General features: G+C 48.0%; 1 long non-coding RNA gene across 1 annotated transcript; it reads left to right on the top strand.

The window, feature by feature from the left end:
- The first annotated feature begins 4,030 nt into the window (after nt 1-4,030).
- LOC122374132 lies at nt 4,031-4,817 on the top strand. The gene is made up of 3 exons (XR_006255162.1): nt 4,031-4,107; nt 4,392-4,485; nt 4,777-4,817. It is a non-coding gene; the product is annotated as an uncharacterized LOC122374132 (long non-coding RNA).
- The last annotated feature ends 2,894 nt before the right edge of the window (nt 4,818-7,711 follow it).

The following is a 7,711-nucleotide window of genomic DNA, read 5'->3' as shown; positions in this document are numbered from 1 at the left end:
AGGTCTCGTTACCTCAGGTCGCTTGACCTCAAGGTTACGTGAGTTCAAGGTCATCATGTATATCATTCGATGCGCCTTGACGAGCTGAACACAATGAGACCATTTGCGCGGCTGTATCTTTTTTCTGTAAGTATTTATTAGCAAAAAAGCGTTAGGTAACCTTTGATGACGTCACATGCCCTTACAGCTGTCCAATAGGAAATATGGCATCAAGGTAGTCAAAGTTGGTCATGAATTATGTCTTTTATGGTATAATTAACCATGACAACTCGGCCGTCCCAGCATAGTGACTCTGAGCGCACCGGCCAAGTTGCCCCGCTAGTCCCGGCCAAATAACCCCACATTGCCATTCTGAAATTTTTTGTCTATAAAGTCGTCTTGGCTGTACAGAACTAGATGAAATTGCTCTTGGAGCCGCTGAACACCCTCAAAAATGGCGCTATAATGTTTTAATTCGTTTACAGCCCAAATACTACATGTTAGGGGAAGTTGGGGCAATGCCGGAGTTGGGGCAAAGCCGAAATTCGAGATATTTCGAAAACCGTAAGACATGGATGCCACCTGTCAGTGATGCTCTGAAGCTTAAGTGACTACAATTATCGCATGTTTGTTACGAGTCGTCATTCGGAATACGTCGACTGTGAGGGCGCCAAGAGCGTTTTCAAGGTACGTTTCCCTTGTACTACATGCGCCTTTGAAGCTGCATTTCTTACTCATTATGCTACCGTTTGTCTGGCCAATTCGGTCAAGTAATCTTTAGCATGTCTTTGCATAAGTGTGCTGCCTATTTGAAATTTATACAGCACGTTGAAAAGTTATGGGCCTGCAAATGAAAGTATGGCAGGCTGGGGTAATGCCGAAAACGTGCGATTACGCACGTGTTAAAAGCACGCTACGTGGACTTTACTGCTGTAGAATAGCAACGCGTATTTTTAGTCACACAAATTACACTTTCAACCGACACAACGGCCTGTTACCTATAAGGAATGATTTACCTGGCATGTTCTTATTATATCACACAATTATAACTTCCAGTGTGCACCGCCTCCTCAAGCTCTTAAAACGCGTGTCAGCTTTGATCAATTCTGGATAAAGTTTGAGATAAAGTGGCAAAACATCAATGTCGGCATTCTCCGTAGATCATTTCTCCCATTTTCGGCTTTCCCCGCAGTCCGGGGCAACGCCGAAAAAGTCACTTCTTTGATATTTTTAGTTTGTGCGCTTAACGGTATGCGAATTCATCAAATGCGCCTGGTATGTTTGAAAGGCAAAAGACTGGCCTCTCGAATGACGCCAACAAGAATAGCTTATGTTGTCTACCTTGCGTGCTACGGGCGTCAGAAAAAAAGTCTTCGGCGTTCCCCCAACTTCCCCTATACAAATTTTTAAACGGAAGTAAAAGTTACCATTTTCTAACGTAATTCACCTTTCATTAATTTTGAATAAAACTAAGAGGGGGAAAGTTTTGATATTTGTTCTCGAGTTAATTCTGCCGATGACAAATGAATAGAGACTAAAGTTATTTCATTCACTTTTATCAGCTTTCGTACAGGTGGGGGCGGCCAATTTACACCACCGGCCAAATTACCCCACTCTCCCCTACTTTGCAAAAGAAATGATATAAGTCAGAAGGGCGCTAACTTTGGCTTGCAGAGTGCTTGTATGAGCCGTTGAGGCGCTAGCCTTATAGCTAAGTGTGCCCTTTTAGCAGCAGGGATGCCATAACACATTATAGTGTGTTATATGGCATCCAGGCCCCTCTAGGTATACGTAGAGGGGCGATGGTTATGACTCGAGTAGCGCTCTTAAAATCGGTAGGCGCCTCACTGTGCGAGTGCCACATACATTTCATTACTCAGTGCAGAGGGGCACCAAAACTGGCACGAGGGCGCCTTCAGGAGCCAATCGGCAGCCTGCGGACTGGGGGCGCTATTCTAGCAAGGATGATGGCATAAGGTACTTGTCAGAGGGGCACTTCAACTACCTCAATGGTCGCATTGATACACGGAAGGGCGCCACTCTGTGGTGCGAGGGTCGCCATTATTAGCAAAAGGGATGATTTAAGACGTAAGTGTAGTCAGAGGGGCACCAACTTTGGCTTGAGGGGCGCATGTTAACGAATGGGGCACGCTACTTAGCTAAGTATTTATTTGCCGCAAACGGCATACCGTCCCTCAAAAACTTTACACAAACGACCTACCCTTTTTGCATGGAGGCGCCCCATTAAGCCTCATAGGTGCCCCTCTTTCGCATGTAACGGCCCATATGGCTAACAGAGGCGCCCCTATAGACCTCACCGGCGCCCCTTTTTCCCATTGAGGCGCTCCTTTGAGGTCCTCTTTCTAAAATGGGCCTCAAAGGCATCCCTATTTGGCATACATGATGCAGTCGCCCCTCTTTCGTATGGGGGCGCCACTATGGCCTTCCTTGGCGCCCCTTTTGCACGTGGTCGCCCCTATACTATCATAGGTCTAAGAGGCACCCCTAAGGGCCTCAGAGACCAATAGGGTGCCCCTCTTTCGCATGCAGGCGCCCCTATTGCCATCACAGGCGCCCCTCTTTTGCATTGAGGCACCCCTATGGAGTTCATAGGCGCCCCTCTCTCGCATGTAGGCGCTCCATGGCCTCAGAGGTCCCAAGCTCATAGGCCATGGCGCCCCCCCCCCCCTGAGGGATGGCGCTCCTATTGCAGTTTTTTTTTTCTCACCACGATCTGTTGAGCGTGGTTACGACCCTGGCCCGTGAGGGCGCCTTTTGGGCCAAGGGGCGCCCACCAAAGTTGGGGGGGGGGGGGCAAACGGGATGTTGGGGTGGCAGAATTTCAAGTTGGGGGGCACCTGCCCCCCCCCCCCCAAAAGTATACAAAGTTACGCCCCTGGTCTTGGCCTGCGGCGGTTTCGGGCCGACGCGCGGTACTCGCGCTGTGGCGGGGAGCGGGGACGGTCGAGCGGTGCCGAAAGCCGGCGGTGTTGTGCGTAGCGTCTTGTCTGACAGTGCCCAAAGAGCGACATGATGACTGAGGAGCCATAAATGCTCAATGCGCATTGCTTGTACAATGCTGATAGGTTCGCTGACGGCTGATATTTGTTTTATTTTTCATAAGCTGCAAATGACGGGCAGATGGCATATACCTGACATAAGGTTAGGAAATATTCACCTGTAGGTATTTAAAGCCTATGGCGTTGCAGATAACTAATGTGATAATGGGATTTCGGATGTCATCAAGTAGTTGCTGATTTGTACATCGCTATGCAACCATCGAACAACGTAATAATTAATTAATTACCTTCGCTTCACATCATAAGGCTCGCTCGTATTTCAAACATACATATATCCTACATCGAGCATCGTATTTGTTAGGAATCTTTAACGTTTGTTCGAAGCATGTGTGAATAGTAGGTTGAGGAGTGATGGCCTCTTGGTCCTATATACGAGAGTCAACAAGAGCTTAACATTTACTTGACCGTCTGCTGCAATTGATACATAGCACGTGAAGCGTCAGCGAAATGCATAGTCCTTTACAGATGGCAGGGGTGTCGTTTGTACAGAGGTCGCTGATGGGCACGGGTCAATGCCGCAGCCGTGGGCGGAGCCTAATGTCATATGACGTAGGAAGGCCTCTATCCAGTATGGAAAAACAGTTAACATTACGAGTCAACGACAAGTGCCACAGACATTTAAGTGACAACAAAACGTATTTGAAGAAAAAGTTTCGGCAGGTCTTGAAACAGCTATTTCCTAAATATGGTTGAAATTCTTCCGCGCATTAAAAAACAATCGCGAAAAATTAGGGTTTCAAGGGGTCTGGCGTTAACAGTAGGCGCCGTCATTCATAGTGATGCTGCTGGCCTCCGAAATGATAATGCCGCCTCTTAAAGTGAAGCAGCCGTCTATAGAAAGTGTTGGCGCCGCCTCGTCGGCGCACCGGCGCTCTCGTGTTTCTGTAAAGCGGCAGCTCTACTCAGAACCGGCTGAAGGCCGAACCTTGTGAAGGTCACAGCCGCTGCGCGGCGCTCGGCCGGCTCACGTGGGGGACGAATGCAGACGAATGGCCGGTTCGTCAGTGGTCTGTGCCTTTGTGTTTGTTTTTATGTAGAATATCAACGGGTGAGTGATATTTCGATACAGGTATTGGTTTGTATGTAGCTTGTAAGTGTGTCATTTCGATATGTGTTGATTATTAAGCAGCTTCACATGATAAAAGGAAATGGCGATGCTGCGAAGGCAATCTGGCGCTGCGCCAAATTTGTGGATAGTTTTTTGTTGAGCTTGTCAATCGACCACAAACGCATATTGAGCGATAATTCTGATAGTTGTGTGTTATTTATTCGATTACGATATGGTATATCGGTACAGTTGTGATATATTTTCCTCTTTTGTGTGCATTTCAGCGTTGTGCTAATGGCGCTTATACGAGGTCGAAGTTGGTGCGACCAAGAACCCGTTTTGCACGCTGAGACTTCGCATGGGAGGCAAAACTTGTCGGTATGAACTGAACTGGGGATTTAGACTGTCATTATCTGTAAGAAATTGTATACAATCATCACTTGTCACTGCGACTGAAAGTGTTTGCATTTTTGTATTTAAAGGTGTTCCGAGATAAGATACGAAAGTTACCTAGTAAACAATATATTTGAAACGCGTCAGATAAGATATAAACAAAGGGAAATTGTATTTGTATGATAAGTAACGATTCATGATAGAAATATTGTAGGACGTCATGAATGTGGTGTTGACATGACCGAAACTGAGATGGTTTCTTTTGTTTGTGTGCAGTTACGGCACCACGGCAGTAAATACAGCCCGTTCGACGACAACAAACTCTCTGCAAACGGCGTGCGAACAGAAAGTGATGATCCAGCAACTCAATGTGACAGTGCCGCCCCTAAATCTGTTAGTAGACCCACTCAATGTAATGGTGCCGCCCTTCTAAGCATCTGAGGAGCCCCTCAATGTGATGATACCGCCCCTCAAGAAGATGATGCCGCCCCTTTCAGTATCGGTGGCGCCCCTCAATGTGATGGTGCCGCCCTCAAAGTGCCGGTGGCGCCCCTGAATGTGATGGTGCTGCTCGCAAACGAGTCGGTGGCGCCCCTCAAAATGATGCTGCCGCCCCTTAAAGTGCTGGCGCCGCCCCTTAAAGTGTCAGTGACGCCCTTCGAAGTGTCAGAGGAACCCACCAATATAATGGTGCCGCCCCTCTGGGCATCCACATAGCCCCTCATTGTGATGGAGCCGCCCCATCAAGCAGATGATGCCGCCCCTCAAGAAGATGATGCCGCCCCTGAATCTGATGGTGCTGCCCGTCAACAAGTTGGTGGCGCCCCTCAAAATGATGCTGCTGTCCCTTAAAGTGTTAGTGCCGCCCCTTATAGTGTCAGTGACGCCCTTCGAAGTGTCAGAGGAACCCACCAATATAATGGTGCCGCCCCTCTAGGTATCCACATAGCCCCTCATTGTCAGGGGCGTAACTTTGTATACTTTTGGGGAGGCAGGTGCCCCCCCCCCAACTTGAAATTTTGCCACCCCAACATTCCGTTTGCCCCCCCCCCCAACCTTGGTGGGCGCCCCCAGGCCCGAAAGGCGCCCTCACGGGCCAGCGGCGTCATAGGAGCGCGTGCGCCATCTTTCAAGGGGCGCCATCGCCTATGGAAATGGGATGCGTGAGAGGGGAACCTCTGAGGCCTTGGGGGCGCCTGCATGCGAAAGAGGGGCGCCCATGAAGTCCTCAGGGGCGCCTCAATGCAAAACACGGGCGCCTGCATGCGAAAGAGGGGCACCTTATTGGCCTCTGAGGCCCTTCGGGGTGCCTCTGAGGTCTATAGTATAGGGGGCGCCCACATGAAAAAGGGGCGCCCATTAAGGCCATAATGGCGCCCCAATACGAAAGAGGGGAGACTGCATGCCAAATGGGGGCGCCTCCGAGGCCCATAGAAAGAGGAGCTCCAGTTGAAGCCCAAAGGGGCGCCTCAATGGGAATTAGAGACGCCTGTGAGGTCTATAGGGGCGCCTCTGATGCCCATGTCGAGAGAGTCGTCAGTCGTTTGTGTAACGTTCCTCAGGGATGGTGCGCCGCTTGCGGCAAGTAAAAACTTAGCTAAATAGCGTGCCCCATTGGTTAAAAAGCGCCCCTCGAGCCAAAGTGGTACCCCTCTGACAACACGCACGTCTTATGTCATCTGTTTTGCTAATAACTAATGCCCCCGCACGCAGAGCGGCGCCCCATCCGTTTATCAATGTGCCCCTTCAGGTGGATGAAGCGCCCCTCTGGCCAATACCTTATTGGTCATATGATATATACCTTATACCTTATATCATATGATACTTGTTTAGTATCCATGACAGGTTGGATGATGATGTAAATAATAAACCAAATTATTACAAATGCATTCAAATATATTCAAAAAGACACACAAAGCTTTCGGTTCATGGAACCTTGATCACTGTGCAAATGAGTATAACAATCGCTGTAACCGTCTAAAAATTCTTTGAAATTAATCAGCCGCGTGTTTTCTTCTTCTGGTCGCCAATGGCAGCAAAATCGGTGGTCGTCAATGGCAGCAAAATCGGTGGTAGACCAGCAGAGGGTTTCTGAGGTTCTGAGGGTTTGGTGTTTGTTTAATTTTTTTTTCAAATAAACAAACATAAACAAACTGTTTACGAACAAATGTGTTCGCGAACAAGTGACGTCATCGGTCAAATTTTGGTAAACAAACAACGAACAGTTCGCGAACGTTCATGAACTGTTCGCGAACACGGTAAAGAGGGGTAGATAAGACCCCTCCTTAGCCATTTCACTCCTAATTGAGTTAAAACCTTGCGGAAAAAACCAGCGTGTGCGTCTTTACGAACCACAGCGATTGGTATCCGATTTCAAGGTCTTACACCAACCGGTGACCCCTGAAGTCAGGTCAAATGTCATGAAGTAAGGGTTTGGTTTTTGGTAAATAACTTCACCAAAAATGGTAGCAGAGCCGCGATTGTGGCACCATCGTGATCTTCGTTGCCAGGCGCGTCGACTGATATACTTTTTGTTTTGATTAGGCCTTTTTAGGATGTTGACCTCAGGTCAAGGTCAGGTCAAAGCCACTCGGGTCACGAAGCTGCATGGAGTATGTCATGCTGCACATCATTCGATGTTGCAGTTCTTTCTGAGTCAATTGATGGCTCAACCGATTCGCTACCTCAATTTGATCGGAAGTTATTAGCGAAAAGCTCCTACTGCACCAAACAACCTTAGTGGCGTCTTATATGACGTCATGCAAGGTCTTAAATGCACAATTTAAGCCTCAGCGTTGCAAGAATAATTATAAATCACGATTCACGTACTTGAGATATCACTGGTGCATTTTTCACATGTAAAACATGCCTGCAGTCATGTCTGCACCGTATGATAACAATTGCTCGAAAGATATCAGAAAGGATGACTTGTTCATGAACATTCATGAACGTTCACGAACTGTTCGTGAACAGAGAATCGTTGGTGAACATGTGACTTTGAATGCCAAAATTGTCATTCGAAACGGGACTGAAACCATCGAAAGACGTAGAACCAATTTTTGTCAGGGGCTCAGATCGCGTTATGTCGCCAAATGGCAGTGGTATGTCCTGTCCCTGAAAGTGCCGTTTCTGTCTCGAGATTTGACGGGGGTCATCTCTCAGTTGTGCTAATTTTCAGCTGCCCTTCTCACTGATGTGTTTGGTGTCACTG

This window comes from Amphibalanus amphitrite, unplaced genomic scaffold (genome assembly GCF_019059575.1).
Source record: "Amphibalanus amphitrite isolate SeventyFive unplaced genomic scaffold, NRLGWU_Aamphi_draft 001609F_arrow, whole genome shotgun sequence".
NCBI lineage: Eukaryota > Metazoa > Arthropoda > Thecostraca > Balanomorpha > Balanidae > Amphibalanus > Amphibalanus amphitrite.
The sequence above is the reverse complement of the archived record's forward strand: the minus strand, read 5'-3'. Positions and strand labels throughout refer to the sequence as shown.